This window comes from Chlorocebus sabaeus, chromosome 10 (assembly GCF_047675955.1).
Source record: "Chlorocebus sabaeus isolate Y175 chromosome 10, mChlSab1.0.hap1, whole genome shotgun sequence".
NCBI lineage: Eukaryota > Metazoa > Chordata > Mammalia > Primates > Cercopithecidae > Chlorocebus > Chlorocebus sabaeus.
This window is the reverse complement of record NC_132913.1, coordinates 96,865,034-96,883,010: the sequence shown is the minus strand read 5'-3', so window position 1 is coordinate 96,883,010 and position 17,977 is coordinate 96,865,034. Positions and strand designations below refer to the sequence as shown.

Below are 17,977 nucleotides of genomic sequence, written 5' to 3'. Positions count from 1 at the left end.
AAACAATTTTTGCCATTTTTTCCTCCATCTCTTCCTGCCTTTTCTCATCTCAACATTTAACAAATAACCACATGAGATAGATTCTGAGGATCCATAAATAAAAGACACACTCATGTCTTCAAGTTGCTCATGCATATGCGTGTGCACGTATTTGTGTGTACGTGTATGTGTGTGTGTGTACATTTGCTGGGAGTTGACAGAAGAGCAGGTATACAAACAGATAATTACACAAAAATCCCTTTTCATTTAAAGAGGTTGGGCTCCCAAAAGCCACTCTTATAAGATTATTTACAACTGAAAATCTTAAAACTAAGTGGAGAACATTATAATTTAAATGATGTCTTTGCAATATATTTATTTACTAAACTCAAGCAATCAAAAACATAACTCTAACCAAATACTAAATAAATTATATCCTATGCATCTTAAACTAGTCATAATTAGATTAGTTTAATAGCTAATTACTGCTACCATAATAGCAATAATTGGTAAAAGATTTGTGGAAGAGAACATCCAAAGTAAAAGCATGGCGTGGTCTTCTAATTGGTCAATGCTTTTCAGTTGCATGACTAGAGACTGACTATTTTTTTGTCTCTTGGATCCCAGCTCCTAGGTTCTATTGAGCTCTCAGAGATACAAAGTAGTGTGCATGCCTGAAAAGGTTTGTGGTTGCCTATAAATAACATAAACAACCTAATTGGAATAACTAAGTATTTTTCAAACCTCTGGTCCAATATTTTTAGGTCCATGGCATTAAGTCTTCTTGTGATAAATCCATGACAAAGTCACTGTCCTTTTTACATATGGCTCACTTTTCAAGGATACCACTGGAGTGCAGTTCTGAAACCTGTTTTTACCTCCTTTATTTTTCCTGATCTTGCCCGATAAGGCCTAATTGAAAAGTCCAACCATCTGCCATCCATTTTATTTCTCTTTCTCATATTCAAACACCAATTTCCCCTTTTCTCCCAACATTTATTCTCAAAAAGAAAACTGGAACAAAATGTTTCATAGTTGTCAAAAATTGAATTGAAATAACACTAATATATTTTACCAGATTTTTTTTATAAAGCAGCTCAAGGTAGGAGAGGAATTAAAATACAGTCTTGATACATGTGATGACTCATAAAATAAGCATGAGGTACTACTGAGACCCTTAGACGCTAAAGGCACCTAAACCAGAGAGTAAAGGCCCAGGAAAGTTTTCTGCCAGATTATATCTGGATTAAATTTCATGGATTAGAAAAAAATCAGAAGAAAAAGGGAAATTCAGAGGAATATCATGTGTAAGAGTACTGAGATGAATGAGAATACAACAGACCAGAAGAGTGGCAAAAGAAGAGGCTGAAATATTGGAAGATTAGAGATAAAAGAAACAAACAACAAAAACAATTAATTCATCCCAACACTTTAGAAAGCCGAGGCGGGTGGATCACCTGAGGTCAGGGGTTCAAGACTAGCCTGACCAACATGGAGAAACCCCATCTCTGCTAAAAATACAAAAATTAGCCAGACGTGGTGGTGCATGCCTGTAATCACAGCTATTCAGGAGGCTGAGGCAGGAGAATCACTTGAACCCGGGAGGCAGAGGTTGCGGTGAGCTGAGATTGCGCCATTGTACTCCAGTCCGGGCAACAAGAGTGAAACTCCATCCCAAAAAAAGAAAAAAAAAAAGAATCTATTAAACTACAAATTTTAAACAGGAATTATTTAAAGCCACGCTATGCAGTCAAACTTTCTGCAATGATCCAATATAAAATTATGTGAAACCATACTGTCTAGCATGGTTGCCACTAGCCACATGTGTCTCTGGAGCACTTGAAATGAATGCAGTGCAATTGAGTAACTAAATTTCAAATTTTATTACATTTATTTAACTCAAATGCAAATGGTCATGTAGTTAATTTTGGAGAGCACAGATTTTTAAACAAATGCTTTATTTTTAATTTTAACCACTGTGAATAGTTTTCTGGTAGTAATAATTAAGTTTACTTAATAATCAGGATTTCTGGAGTATTTAATGAGATTTTTATTTTTACTTTTCAGTGAAACAAGTTAATATCTTCAAAGTTTCCATTTTTTGGCTGGGCACAGTGGCTTACTACTATAATCCCAGCCCTTTGGGAGGCTGAAGTAGGTGGATCACTTGAGGCCAGGAGTTCAAGACCAACCTGGCCAACATGATGAAGACCTGTCTCTACAAAAAATACAAAAATTAGCTGGGTGTGGTGGCACGCACCTGTAAATTAGCTGGGTGTGGTGGTGTGTGCCTGTAATCCCAGCTACTCAGGAGGCTGAGTCAGGAGAATCACTTGACCCCGGGAGGCAGAGGTTGCAGTAAGCCAAGATCATGCCACTGTACTCCAGCCTGGGAGACAGAGTGAGACTCTGTCTCAAAAAAACAACAAAGAAGTTTCCATTTTTAAATTACCCACAAAGTAAGATTCTACTTACCACAAACAGGAGAAAGAGAAAATTTATTATAAATTAGTTAAAAGATGAAAAAAGAGAGTGAAAAGAGAGAAAAAATTAAAGAGAAAGGAAGGGCAGGGAAAGGGAGGAGAGGGAAGGGAGGGGATGGGGAGAGGAGGGGGAGGGGAGGGAAAGAGAAGGGCAGGAAGGAAAGAAAAGCAAAGGAAAGGGAAAGGGAAAGGGAAAGGGAAGATCATTTCTCCTAGTTCTCCCATATCCCAATTACTAAGGGATTTTTTTCTCTTTCAGCTCTAAGGCACCGGAGTCACTAAATTTATTGCACTGCAGTGATTTTCTAGGGCCAATGTCTACCTTATGAAACCAATATCCATGCCCCAAAGAACAAGTTTGTTCTTTTTAAAACCACCTATGTTGTTTTCCTCTGAATAGGCATAGCTGACATAGACCGCCATTGTAAACACGGTTAGTCAGATATTAGTAATCTTCATACATTATGACAGCCAATTTCTTCATCTATTTTATATACTTCTTACTTCATGAAAATGATAATTCCAGAATTTATTGAGGAAACTATGCCCACATGCACACACACAATGAAGTGTCACATTTGTACTCACAAATTAAAATAGGTTTGTAAAAACTGAATTATAATTTCTAAACAGAATAATTTATGTGCTGAGTTGAAAAATTTTACTCCACTTAGTTGAATCTCCAAGTATTTGTTTTGTAAAGGAGGTTGGACTCATAGAATATCAGTTAATCTAGCAATAGGCCTTATTTGCTCATCAGAGGTTGTGGTTGATGGGCAAGAAAGACAAGGAAAGGGGTTGGAGAGACTCTCCATGGTCCTGGGAGGGTTTCAAGTACTAAGAGTAGAAGCTCCATGGAATAGTCAAACATGATGGGTCCAAGACCTACAGGACATCTAGCACAGTCCTGCAGGCATGAGGACTAGGGCCTGCAATTCCCAAACTGCTACTAATCAAAAAAACGCATGGTGGCCTGGTAGGAAGTGCACATCAGAGAGATTTGCCAATGAATCTCAGTAATGTGATTGTTCTCTAAGGCAGTAGTAAAGCACCTCAGATGGAAGAGTCCCGGGAGTTTCATAGAGTGCTAGAATAGAAATCCGGACAAAAGAATTACAGTAGAAACCCACATATGAGAGCTAGACACCAAGATCTGAATCTGCCTGGAGGGCAGAACAGGATGATGCACTGCTGAGACAGACTTAGAGTTGTTTTCCTGGATCTTTAACTTTAGGCCAGGCTTCGTCTTGAATATTAGGAAAGGGGTAGATTTTAAGGGAGCATCTAGTGGTCCCAGTTATGGAGAAAAAGTGAGTTCCAGAGGAAAATAATAATAATGATGATAGCTAGCATTGGATGAGCACTTAGGATGTGCCAGGCACTGTTCTAGGGCTTTCCATGTCTCACTTCATTGACTCACTACTCAACCTCAAAACTATATGATTGGTATTATCTCCATTTTACAGATGAGAAAACAGAGTCATGAGATGTTAAATACCCAAGGTTAGAGCTAATAAAGAGTGGAGCCATAATTTAAACACAAACAGTTGGACTGCATAACTCATTCTCTTAATTAGTACCCCATATATACTGGGCATGAAAGGGCCAGAATACTAGGGAAAAAATTAAAATGTCTTACAGAAGTAAAATTAATTTCACAAATAGCAATAGCTTGATCTATATTTCCCTATCATTCAACTTTGTTCGATGATTATTTGTCAGATAACATTACCTTTCTAAGCACTTTACATGTATTAAAAATCATACGATCTTCTCAACAGCCCTATGAGCTACATATATGTATCATCTCTGCTTGACATATGAAAAGACTATGGTATAGAGAGCTTAGAGCACTTACACAAAGTTACTCCAGAACATATGCTCTTAACCAGTATCCTTCACTGCTTCTCAGGCAGGTGGAGGGAGCATTGTATGCCTCAAACACCTCTATGGGACTTCTGATGGGCAGGAGGCAGCCTGTGTGATTCAGGTTTGGAAATACTGAGCTCTACCCACATGAATTATTATTGTGACTAGACGTAAACAACACAGATGCTGGAGAAAATCCAAAATATCTTAACTTTTCCTAAACTCCCAGTTGCTTTATTATTCAAATACAGTGACCATCCCCTTTAGCCAATTTCAACTATTTCTCAATGGGCAGCCTGACCTCTTACTGTGAATGAGTCCTAGTTAGTTAATTACTTTGCATGGACCATATTTTGGTTGGCGTTAATCTTAATCTCAGTTTTCCCATTTCCTTTGCTCTCGATATTATTTCTACCTCCATGTCCCTATCCCTAGAACAGTTCCTTTCTGAAAAGTTTTAGTTACAGAGGGTATAGTTGGAATGCAACCACTCATATAATAGTGGTATAACTATCCAGTCTTGAGTTGTTAGGAAGGAGGTAATTTCCCTCCAGACCCTCTGTGTTGCTTCCTCTGGGTAATTTACGTTCTTCTGTGACTCCAAACAGTGTGATGAAGACTTTACTAACAGGTGGTTTCTCACTGGGGAACCTCCTGTTCTGGGAGTCTAGCCAAGCCTTTTACAATGATTCTACTTTATTAAATGGGATTTCTGGCATTTTAGCAGCAGAGAGTTCTGCCAAAGTGAAAAAAAAAATTACCTACTTATTTGTATTATTATCCCAATGCTCAGGACACACTAATGATCAATACTGGAAACATAGTGCAGCCTTTTAAAATTTAACCAAAAAAAATTTGGCAGTCCCAATAAAATCAAGATAAAAACACACCGTGGAGATATCTTCCTTTACAGCTGCAATTCATTTGAGTGGTTGAGAAGGGCAGTAGCATATTGTGGCTCATGGTTTGTGGTTCACTTTGGACCATCCTAACTTAAGAAGGAAAGGCAAAGATGGCAATGAAACTCAGGTATCTACACTAATAGGACACAACTTGGGCTAATTCCCCATCTCCATGTCCCTACCTCTAGAACACTTCTCAGGTATCCTCCCATTTTCAGAGAACTTTCATGTGATGCATAGAGTTTAGTCATTCCAACAATCCTATGAAGTACATATAGTGGATATCCCTGTCCTCTTTTAATGGATGACGAATTTGATGCTCAGAGAGAATAAGCTACATATTCAGGTCACAGAACTCATAAGAGTTGCAGTCCAGAGCTTCATTATATGACCACCAATTGAATATTCTTTCTACTATACCAAAGTATCCCATTCACTCAAAAAATCTACACTGAATGAACTTCCTTAGGCCTCCATTTTTGTACTGTATCATTCCTGTTTCCAAAAATGGGCAATAACGTAGGATGCAATTGTGCATGTATGCAGTCATTTTCTACCGGCTAGTTCACTGCTCCCCAGATAAGATACACAGGTCAACAGGTACCTCTCCAGACTAGGTGGTAGGTAATTTAGGAATATTTTGCCAGACTCAGTGAAAGTGCAGAAAAGACGAGCCAATACTCATGCGAAAGCTCATCTGGGTAGCTGCCATAGCCAAACCATTCATGCCCTTCACAATTCTTAATATCTTCATCTGTAAAACCAAGAAAGGAATAACTACCACCTCAAAACAGGTTGTAATGTTCAATGAAATAATGGTATTGAAACACATTTTATACAGTAAAACACTAACTAAATATTAACTGTGATTAAAATGATTGCCTATAAGTGGAATAGGGTTCTCCTTAAAGTGATCCACCTGATTTCTTTTGATCTGTGCGTGTGTGTGTGTGTGTACATGTGTGTGTGTTGGAAGAAGTGGGCCACCAATTTACTTCCCTAAGATTCCTACAATGACAACAATTTATCTATAACAAAGACTATGACACAAAGATGAAAATTGTTCTTTACCCCAACTCCCAATTTTTGAATGTGACTTACGTGGAGTTTGCAGTTTATAACATGCTATTGTGAGCTAAGTGTGTCATATGAGGAAGGCACATTGGTTCATAGGCTAATGTCTGACCTAAGGAAATAAACAGGTAACTTGTGGCCTGTACTTGTTAACATGTGATCACAGTGAACAACAATGACCACAACACTTCCTCTTTGAGGGATCAAGGAAAAGTGCAATAAACAGAACAGAGAAAGTAGAGCTACTCCTAGTCTGTCACTGGCTCTTTTCTTCCTCCCTTCCACATGGCCTATATGTCTCGGTATCTTTGCAGGCTTCCCTAATCACAGATACAGATCCAGTTTGCAGCCTTTGTGCTTCCACCATTCTTTCTCATATTTAACATAGATTCACTAGGACCCATACTGGTTTCAGAGCTACAGGCCTGAGTGGTAAAATGATGGTTTTTCATTATACCACAAATGAGGTACATTACCTTAAACTGGCTGCTTCATTCCCTGGGCCTCAGTTCCCCCATTAGTAAAATGAAGGTTTAGAACAGTGACATCTAAAGTTCCCCCCAAGACCTGATATTTTTAATACTATAAGCAGAAAACCAATCCTCTTGGTTTGAGATTACAACTGCTAAGGATGCACTGGAAGATCTTATAAATCCTTTCAGATTCTTGAAAGTGAGAGGATTCACCATTTAGCACCTTGGATGAACCTTACCACATGATAAAGTTTATTTTAAAAATTACTTGAAGGCACAAGTGTGACAAGATGCCAGGGAGTATGAGTGATAGTCACTTCTTTTTATGCTGCTTTAGATCAAAGACTCCGAGGTTTTGACCTTGGGTCCTAAGCAGTTGTCAATAAAACTGGGGTACATGCTGAGGATTACATGAAATAGTGTAGATATCATGCTTAATAATATGCTTGGCACTTAGAAAATCCAAAAAAAATTCACAGTAACGGTGGTAGTAGTAGTAGTAGAATGGTAGTACTCGCAAGGATAATATGGGTCAGTCAAGTGTAGAGCCAAGTGAATAATTAATACCTTCAGAATGAGAAGAATGAGAATCCAGTTATTCTAAATCACCATAAGCAAGACATCCATTCCTCAGGACCAGCATTACAAGCTGGATTTTTAAAACATTACTAGAAACTTTAAAAAATATATTTCTATGTCAGAGACATCCAGCTCTACATATATTAAGAAAATGAAGCTGTGATTTTTATTAATGCTCTGCATTTTATACAAGTACTTCATGCTAATAATTTTTGAACTGTGTCAGGAAATCTTCCTAAAGATGCATCCATATTTTGAACATTTGAGGATCATTACAAGGAATGATAAATATGAAACAATAGTACACTTTCACCGTTCACTCTGGTTATCATGGGTAGAGGCCAGCTTTGACATAACAGCACAGAGCTGGAACAATTTCAGAGATAAAACCACTTGTTAATCTATTATATTTAATGTGCCTTTAAAATGTGATTGTTCATAAAGACAAAATAAGATCACAAAATAAAATTCTAACTTTACTACTTACTATCTGTGTGACCTTGGATAGATTATCCATCATCTCCTCATGTCAGTTTCTTCATTTGTAAAATAAGGTTGATAATGGTACCTACTTAATAGGAAAACACTAGGGACTAAATTATGTCCCCACAAGGTTTATATGTTGGAGACCTAACCCCCATTGTGATGGTATTTGGAGATGGGGCCTTTGGGAGGTAATTAGGTTTAGATGAGGTTAATGGGGGTGAGGTCCTCATGATGTGATTAGAGCCCTTATAAGAAGAGACCAGAGAGCTTGCTCTTCCCCTTTCTCCACCATGTGGAGACACAGCAAGAAGACGGCTGTCTGCAGTCCAGGAAGACAGCATTTACCAGGAACTGAATCTGCTGGCACCTTGTTATTGGACTTTCTAGACTCCAGAACTGTGAGAAATAAATGTCTGTTGTTTAAGACGCACAATCTATGGTATTTTGTTATGGCAGCTGAAGCTGACTAAGACAGAATAAATTATTACACACACACAGACACACACGGAAGAGTGCAATGCACATGTTTAACCCTTAGTCTAGTACACAAATATTTGTTATCATATATTTACATAATAATGCAACTACATATGATTATGTATTCTATATTTTAAAAGACTCTTTTAGTTTCCTATGCAATGGAATTTATTAAGATATTCAGTATTCAGGACAGGCGCGGTGGCTCATGCCTGTAATCCCAGCACTTTGAGAGGCTGAGGCGGGTGGATTACTTGAGGTCAGGAGTTCGTGACCAGCCTGGTCAACATGGTGAAACCCCGTCTCTACTAAAAAATACAAAAACTAGCCAGGCATGATGGTGGGTGCCTGTAATCCCAGCTACTGGGGAGGTTGAGGGAGGGAGAATTGCTTGAACTCGGGAGGCAGAGGTTGCCATGAGCAGAGATTGTGCCACTGCACTCCAGCCTGGGTGACAGAGAGAGATTTCATCTCTCTCTTTATATATTCAGTATTCAGTGAATACATTGATGATTTCCTAACATATTAGCTTTGGTTGAACAATCCTGCCTTACACCAGAAAGAAGAATATAAGATTCCTTTTTTCTTATTTTAGAATTGAACTTTTTCACTCTCTCCTGGGCTGAGCTAACTGCATTAAAATTTGTCCTCTATTTTTTTTCAGTCCAGTAGAAAGATTATCGTATAGTGCCACCTGTGTACCCTAATCGTGTCCACATTAAGATAGCTCATGTGAGAAATATCACTTTTCCTGACATGATACTCCATCTATGTAAAGAAAGAATAGGGAATCCTTTGTTTTTTAAAAAAAATTTATCAATAAAAAAATTCTAAACAAGAATTTTAGTTACTAAGAGAATATTATGTAATCTTTTTATTTGGAAGGATAAAATGGGCACATATAAATGCTTGGGATGATGTAGGCTTTAATTTTTTAGAAAAAAACATAAACAGTAACAGTCATAGGTGTGTGTGTGTGTATACATATATATATATATATATATGTGTGTGTGTGTGTATAATCTTAATCCTGTTCCAGCCCTTTTAAGTTGTTATGTTGCATCGTTGTGTATTAAAACTGTACATTCCAATCTTAAAGTACTTTGATATTAAGTGGGTAGAATCTGTTATTTTATTTCTTAAGTGGGGAAAAAAGCTTTCTTGTTAACACATGAAATTCAACTTACGTAGGAATGAATTTGCCAGGCAAAATGCCAAACTATTACTATCATGGCCAGTTTGTCATTAATTTCTTAAACAAAGAAAATACAAGATAGATGATGGCTGATTATGCATCATTAAAGCAGAGAAATATCCAGGGGTTCAGATAGCTCATCAAAGGAACAACAACATCTCTACAATTATTTTGTCATTCTGAGATGGAATAACAGGGTATTAATCACAAAGACCATAAGGCACACTTCCACTCTGTATGAATTATGTTTTCATATAAGCCACAGAAATCACTTTTTGGCTACCCTACATTTAAAATATAGACATGCAGGAGAAAACAGAAAGAGAAAGAAATACAATTGCAGGACTGAAATATAAGAACTTTGAGCAAAAACTAAAGATTAAGGCTAAATAGTTCCAATTTCTTTTACAATGAAGAATAAAAAAATTGATAGGTATAAATTATTTATAAATATAAAAGATCAATAGTGTTATAGAGACAACTGTGACCAACTAAGTGTGTCCCTTTAATTGTTAAATAAAAGAATGCTGTAAGATTGCAGCAAAGGCGTTAAGAATTTATAAACAGTCCCCTCTGCTTCTCTCCATGTTTAAGGTTGCATAAAGAACCATCGGCTGGTACTGAGGTATGTATGCAGGCTAAAAACTGAAGGGAAGAGAAGCATTATAAGAGATGGGACTGTATGCTAGAGGTATCAAATATATTGCTATCCAGAGTACTAAAAGGTGGATCCATCCTTTAATATGGTTTTATTCTAATACAATTGATGAAGTTTCATTCAAAAAATGCACTTCGTTAGCACTGTCATTATCAGAGGCAAAAAGAAAATGGGATGCCTAGGGATATCATATGCCTCAGGATACCTTAAAGGGGTATTAAAATACCATGATGATTTTTTTCTAGGTATGTGAAAAAATGCAAAATGTATTCAGAGATGTTTAGATGAAAGGAACTGATCTATACTTAACAGGAAAGAGGAGAGTTTCTGATAGAATGTCTTTCTAGAGAGATGGACCTGCCAGGGGACTGGATGAAAGTGGGTTTTACATCCTTGAAGGAGCTGCTGAAACCAAATAGCTCCTAGAAACAGGTCTTTAGTATTTGCATATAGGTCAATGCTCTCCCCTAGGCTGTCTACTTGTAGAGATCACAGATGCATCTCCAAAGGAGAAAAATACCTAGACTGTCACTTCATACCCTTTCACACTCCTAACCTCAAAGAAATGATATGGTTTACTCTCAAGGCTAGACTTGCAAACAGCCTATTTCGATTTCAAGGTGTTCTTTTGGGTCCTCAATTAGTTCTACATGAACTTGGTGCTTTCTAAAATTGCATTAACAATCAATACAATCTTTTTATCTAAAAGAGAGAAAGTTGAAAAACAGAGTTCTAGGCTGATGTATGCCTCTCTAAAATTCATCGATTTTAAAATATTGTGTGATCAGTAACAAGGGTAACTGGTGACCAATATCAGGTTCTTTGTGAGAGTAGAGAGAGGATTAGGTTGCAAGAAAAAAGCTGGCACCTAAAGATAAAGTCTTTACTGAGTCCCCCAAAATGGAGCTTAGAATTTCAAAAGAAAAAACAATGCTGCAGACAGCTATTTTTAGCCTTCTACAGCTGTGCCTATATACACCCAGCAGCAAGTCTGCTGAATATCTGTATTAAACACTAAAGCTCTGTTTAGTATATGTATGTGTCAGGCTCCAATTAGAAAAGTGGGCTTTTGATGAAGGGATCCCTCATAAAGAGCTACGGATAAGGTTACGGAAACCAAAGAGGGAAGTTGCAACAGCCAAGGGCTAGAAAAGTAGAAAACTGTTACCGTCTCGGAGCCATGGGAGCAAGGGGAGGGAACAATGTAAACAGACCCCACCAGAGCTACTGCCAGGAAAGGGGGCCTGAACTACTTACCCGGAGACACAGACACTGTGGGAATCTTAGCAGCAGGGCTTGGAGGGAAGGGGGAAATAAAGAGCTGGCCTTGCTCCTTTCTCACCTGCTGATCACCTATTCTTGTTCCCCATTGTCTGAATCCAACAGGAAGCCAGAGGAGTAGCAGCCTGATGGGCAGACACTTAGGGTCACACTCACCCCCTCACCAGTGTAGAGAAGGTGGAGAGTGGATGGGTGTGATGAGTAAATGAAGATTATCTTTTATACATTTTTCCCTAAACATGGTCCAACTTCATTTTATAGAACCTCTAGGTGTATCTTAACTAGGTGTATCTTAGATCAGTATCAGAGGATAAATAACTCAATTGTTCAGATTCAATGTATGTGGATTTGGATTATATTCCTCAGGTTACCAGGCCAGCAGATAATGTCTTCACATACCCAGCAGAAGAAATAAGGAATAAAACTCAAACTTGCTAATGGTTTGGGAAAAGAAAAGAAATAAAAACAAATTATTTCATAACTTAGAAATACAATTATTATAGAATTAGAAATTCTAATAATTATATAATTCCAATAATTACAATTCTGCAGTAGCTTACAGTTTGTAATCCCATTCTTTTTTGATATTATATACTATACTGCCCATTTTAATAAGCTAGACTGAGGTGATTTCTCTTTTTCTCTGATTTATTAAATATATGTAATGAATCAAAAAAGTCATAGAGAAGTCAGACTTTCCAATGAGCTACAGTCCTTAATCACATAGTATTTTGAGCATTAACTTTTTACAAGATACTCTTGGATGATATAGAAGATACTGAAGAAGTATAAGACATGAACCCCATCTTCATTACAGACATTCTGAGGGGCATATAAATATACTTGAACAAAAGCAAATAATGAAGAGTTTTAGATATTCAAGTACTAAGTGATGCAGAAAAAATATGTGATTTATATTGAAGTGTAGCAAGCAGATATTAGAAATTATATTTATAATTTTTTCCTAAGGAGAACAACTGAAATGAAATGTTACTAATCTGTAAATTGACACTGGAGACTTCACTTGGCCTATAAGTCAAAAGCCACTTGTTACTGAGGCCAAGAGATGACTGGATGGTTCCTAATAAAGGGAGTAAGAAAAAGTTCCTCTTGTTCATTGCTCTTGGTTTATTACATGAGTGACAGTTTATGTGTGCCTTGGCCAGTGGATATGAGGTTTTTATTTAAATAATCTATTAAAAAAAGGAAAAGTTGGCTGTGCATGGTGGCTCATGCCTATTAATCCCAGCACTTTGGGAGGCTGAGGCCGGTGGATCACTTGAGGTTGGGAGTTCAAGAACATCCTGGTCAACATGATGAAACCCCATCTCTACTAAAAATACAAAAAATTAGCTGGGCGTGGTGGTACATGCCTGTAGTCCCAGCTACTCAGGAGACTGAGGCAGGAGAATCACCTGAACCTGGGAGGCGGAGGTTGCAGTGACATCAGACTGCGCCACTGCACTCCGGCCTGGGCTACAAGAGTGAAACTTTGTCTCAGATAAATAAATAAAATAGAATAGAATAAAATAAAATAAAAAGATATATGACTTAAAAAATTCCCTATGCATAAAGAACAAATGGAAGACAATACTAATAAACAAGTATACTCCTGCAACACACAGCAATAAAAAGTGTCACTAACCTTCAATACAAAATCTTTTCAGACATACACAATGAAAACATATTTAGATCTGATGAGAAGTCAGACAAAGAAACTGGAAGTCATCAACACTACTTGCAATATAGCTTTATATTCAATATCATTAATGATGAAACTCACTCAAATTACATTTTTCTTTGAGATATTAAGCCATTGTGATTTGCAAGATATTTGAAGTTATTCTTTATTTTAGGCTTAATTTGCTCTTTTAAATTTCAATCGTTATATATATATATACACACATATATATATAAATAAAACAAGTTCCGAACTACGAAACTATTAAAAGTACAATAAACAAATTACTATGCATTTAGGCAGTATGTTCAATACTGTTTTAGCAATATGTATGTCATCAAAAGGTTTTGAGATCATTGGTATAGACTATGGACATGGAAGGAGAGGGAAAGGCATTCTCAAAACATCCTGTTTTCTTAAGCAGTCCCTCTCAAGTATTTTGTAGTTCTGGAATAAGGAGTGTGACAGTTTGTTCCTTCCCTAAATGCCTGTGTCTGTTGGGCCTGAAACAATTTTTTAACTCTATTGTTCCTTCTTTAATTTTTTTTTTTTAAGTGCTAAGCATCTACTACGGTCCAGTCAGTGTGCTAGGTGATACAGTGCTAAATAAGACTGGGAATGTATAACCCAATGGTTGAGTCTTCCGTTGCCTCTTTAGACCAAGGTGCTGAACTTGGAAGCTCCATATTCTAGTGCCTAGAAAAAAATCATGTGCCAAGTCAGGGAAGACCTAATGGAAGTATGTACAAGACTTACCCTGGTTAGTTATGGGACTCTAATAATGACATTATAAAAGCAGGCTTTAGTTACAGAGTCCCCCATATCTCTCTAATCCAAAAATTATAGCCATAAGTACCATAAGTATGCAAGTGGCTACCACATGGTATGGTGGTTAAATGGTGGCCCCGCAAAAGATATGTCCATGCTTTAATTCCCAGAACCCGTGAATGTTACCTTATTTGGAAGAAGGTTTTTTTACAGGTATAAATTAAAGATCTTGAGATGTAGAGACCCTGGGTCTGATGGGCCCGAAACCCAGTGACAAGTACCCTTTTATAAGAGACACACAAAGAAGATTTGAGAGACAAAAAAAGTCCATGTGAAAAAGGAGGCAAAGATTGGAGTGATGTAGCCACAAACCAAGAAGCATCAACAGCTAATAGAAATTAGAAGAGGCAAGGAATGGGATCTTCCCTGGAACCTCTATATGGACTACCATCCTGCCAATACCTTGATTTCAGAACCCTGGCCTCAAGAACTATAAGAGAATAAATTTCTAGTGCTTTAAGGCACCAAGTTTGTGGTAATTTCTTACGGCAGCTACAAGAAATTAACACAACCAAGTGAAGACTCTAGTCCTAGTATGTGGTCCAGGTGTGTTGTTCTGTTACTCCTTGGGAAGTAGTAAATTATTAATTATTCTGGTTTGGGGAGCATGCAAGAAGAATGCCTGCCAGCTTTAGGGTCAACAGGAGGGGAAAAACTACTGAAATGGTCTTTTCACGGTTATAACAGATATCTACCTCCCAACCTCAAGTGGTTATGTGAGAGCAATTTTATGTTTTACATATTTATATATGTTGCCCAAATTTCAACAACAGACCTCTTTATTTGTATCATCTTTTGGGTTCAATGCCACATTGAATTACCCTGGAGCAATGCTGCTGTAGGACAGTAGATTTTTCTTCTACTTGTTGTATATTACATGGTGAGGGATGATACTACACATTAAGGCAGTGCTTTCAAATCTTTAGTGTGCATCTGAATCACCAGAGGGCTTGTTAAACATAGTAAATATGAAGTAGAATTTATATTTCTAATATGTTTTCAGGTGAGGCCAATACTCTTACTCCAGGGACCATACTTTGGGAAGGGCTGCTTTAAAAGCAGAATTTTAAGTTACGAGTTATAATAGAGCTGATGAGCCCTCTACTGAACTTTGCAGTCCTTGATGTGTCTCTTTTAGCTATGGCACAGAGTTATCTTCCACTTCTCTGAGTGATCAGGACATAACTGATAGTCCCTTATTTGGAAGTACTGATAGTCTCAAACTTAGAGAATTGGGAAACAACCTGACACTGGCTTGAATGACAATCTGCTAAGGGACCCTTTGGGTTAGCAAAATCACTAAGAATAGTATCAAGAATTGATACCCTCATCATGACTACCCTCTCCATCAACATGTGAGGCTGTTCCTTGAGATCCTCTAAACAAAATGCTATTGTTTCTTTTGCTGGCTACTCAAATTTTAGTAAGAATTTCTCCATATGAATGCGAGAGTTGCTACCAAGATGCTAGCAAAGGAGATTTCAATAGCCTGGGGTTATGTAACATATTATATTTTATCCCTAGCAAAACCTTAAAAGTGAAATTCTGAGCCCAAACAGACCAATATGATCCACAACGGGTAGTTTAGAAGATATGGCTAGCAAAACTTCAGCAGTTCAAGGTAGGAGAATATTTGGTAGTTCTATGAAAGTGGCCTCTTTCCTAAAATCAAGCCTGCAGACTCGTGAGCCACTAAGAAGCCACATTTTTATCAAATATAAAGTTCATGATCAATTTAATGAAATGCCACTTGGGGCTGAACAAAAAGGATGTTTTAGTCCAGGCACCAAGGAAGGCCATAATTTCACATTCGTGTAGAACTTTGGCCTGGGAGAAGAACGAGTTACTGTAGTGCTTTACTGCTTTTAGTTATCTACTTATACATTAGCTCCAGAAAGAAAAATCAAGACATGGGTTGTGGCAAGCTGCAGCTTTGCCAGAAAAAAAGATTGGCCTTAGAGGTCCTAGGTAATCTTGAAGTACCTACATTACCTAGGTAGGTAGTATCTGGAAAAATATCTGCTATTGAAGTGACACTGTCAAACCTCTGAAGTTTTGGAAAACTAATACCACTCTTTAATTTTGAACTTGGATGGGTCACTTAAATCTCAATAGAGGGCCAAAGGTACTCTATTTAAAACACAGAAGTAGGATTCTCTCTCTCAAACAACCTTCTACGTCACACCCTCCTACTATTATTAGTTTCACAATTAAAATTTTTTTGAAAAACTTCTCATCATTTGAGAAAAAAGATGTACTTACCCAAAATGGGGTGGTGAGAAAAGTCAGCTAGGACCTCATTTCCCCTCCACCTATTTTAATAATGTAATTTTAAATGCTTTTGGTATTACCATAAATTTTTTCCTTGGCTCATTCATGTCTAGGCAGTTCTAGGTTAAGCCTCTAAATCAAACATTTTCTACAATTTAAAATGTACAGTCTGTTTCATTTTTAGCCATTAAATACCCAACTTTTCCAAAGTAATTTAATGCAATGGCTCTATTTTTTTTCCAGAACTGAGATTGGTGATGTCGGGGTTTGGAGGGTGAAAAATATATTCAAGCTACCCTTGGGATCCTTCTTTTTTAATGGAAAGGATAAAATATACAATGTAGTATTAAAGCTAGGTCAATGAAGGAAAAATTCCAAGGCAGAACTTTGGACATAACTACAGTCAAATTGTTGACTAAAAGTCTATATGACTCTAAAGAAACCAGGTATAGTAAGCCAGAACCACATTTAGCGATGTATGTGTTTGAGGTTTACTAGTCAATAGAAATATGATTAATTTTAAAAAGTAAGAAACTATATGAAAACTGACACTTTTCTTAAATAATTTTACTTTTTTTTCTGAAAACACATCAAGTTTATGACCATATTATGGCATTAAATTGAAAAATTTTAAACAACTACCCCCAAAATCCAAATATTTTATTTCTAATATCTATTGTTTGGGTTCTTGCAGATAAATCTTGTGATGGAACATTTATTTTTTTATGGTATTCTATAATGGGCAGGAAGTGTAGGTACTCAGGTTTTGATCGTCAAAAAACATGTGGCTTTTTGTTCATTTAGGTTACGGTATGTTTTATAGTCTGTAGACAAAAATAAAAGAACTGCTATATTTTCTTGTTGAGTTTGAGCCCACATATTATTAAAATACGCTGCCTAATACCTCAATGCAAATTGCTATTATGAGTAATTTTCTTGGAAGATGTGGGTGTTCGAATGGTTTGCCAGTGCTTCTCATTATTATTCTCGAGTTCAGTCCTGTTGGTAGAACATGATTTTCTTGATCATATTTAATAAGTCACCACAGTTAAGATATTACATAAAAATGACATCTTACTCTTAATACAGATTATTTATGTGCCCAGGAGGATCTCGCGTTCTGAGTGATTTTTACTTTTCCATAAGAAACAAGAGCACCAACTTTTTTGTCTCCACCCACATTTTTGGCTATATGTTTTAAATGTGTTGCAACTTCTCTGCTGAAAAACCTGTGCCGCATAGCTTTAGGGTTTTAAGAAAACTCAAACACTGAAACCATACTCTTGTCAATCTATTCTGCATGATAATCATGATGTAGCTTTTGCTTTCAGTCATATTCACTTTCACCATTACCTCAGCAGAGAATGACATTGTGCATCTCATGGAGTCAGGTTTAAAGGTGAACGTAAACCTCTCTCTTGAGAGCACGAAGGCAAAAATGACTGTAGTGTCCCTATTGCTCATTAGAAGTATTTTAATAGGATTAGGCTTTATTAGCAATTTTTAAATATTACTTAAATATGGAAGCCACTTTTAAGTGGAGCTAATTAGATACTTATGTGATAAGGTATCACAATATGAATATTCTCATTGATTCTAAATCAAAATCTGAGTGATCCATATATATTATTTTTTAATTTCAAGAGAATTACAACTAAATAGTCCCTAGGAAATTTATTGATTATAGAATCGGGCAAAAACAATGTAGCATTCAAACAAACAAAAAAAACCCCATGTCTGT

The 17,977-nt window shown here is 36.9% G+C and overlaps 1 protein-coding gene across 40 annotated transcripts in view; it reads right to left on the bottom strand.

The window, feature by feature from the left end:
- MAP2 (microtubule associated protein 2) overlaps positions 1-17,977 on the bottom strand; it is a 308,224-nt gene that overhangs the window by 268,825 nt on the left and 21,422 nt on the right. The window lies entirely within an intron of this gene.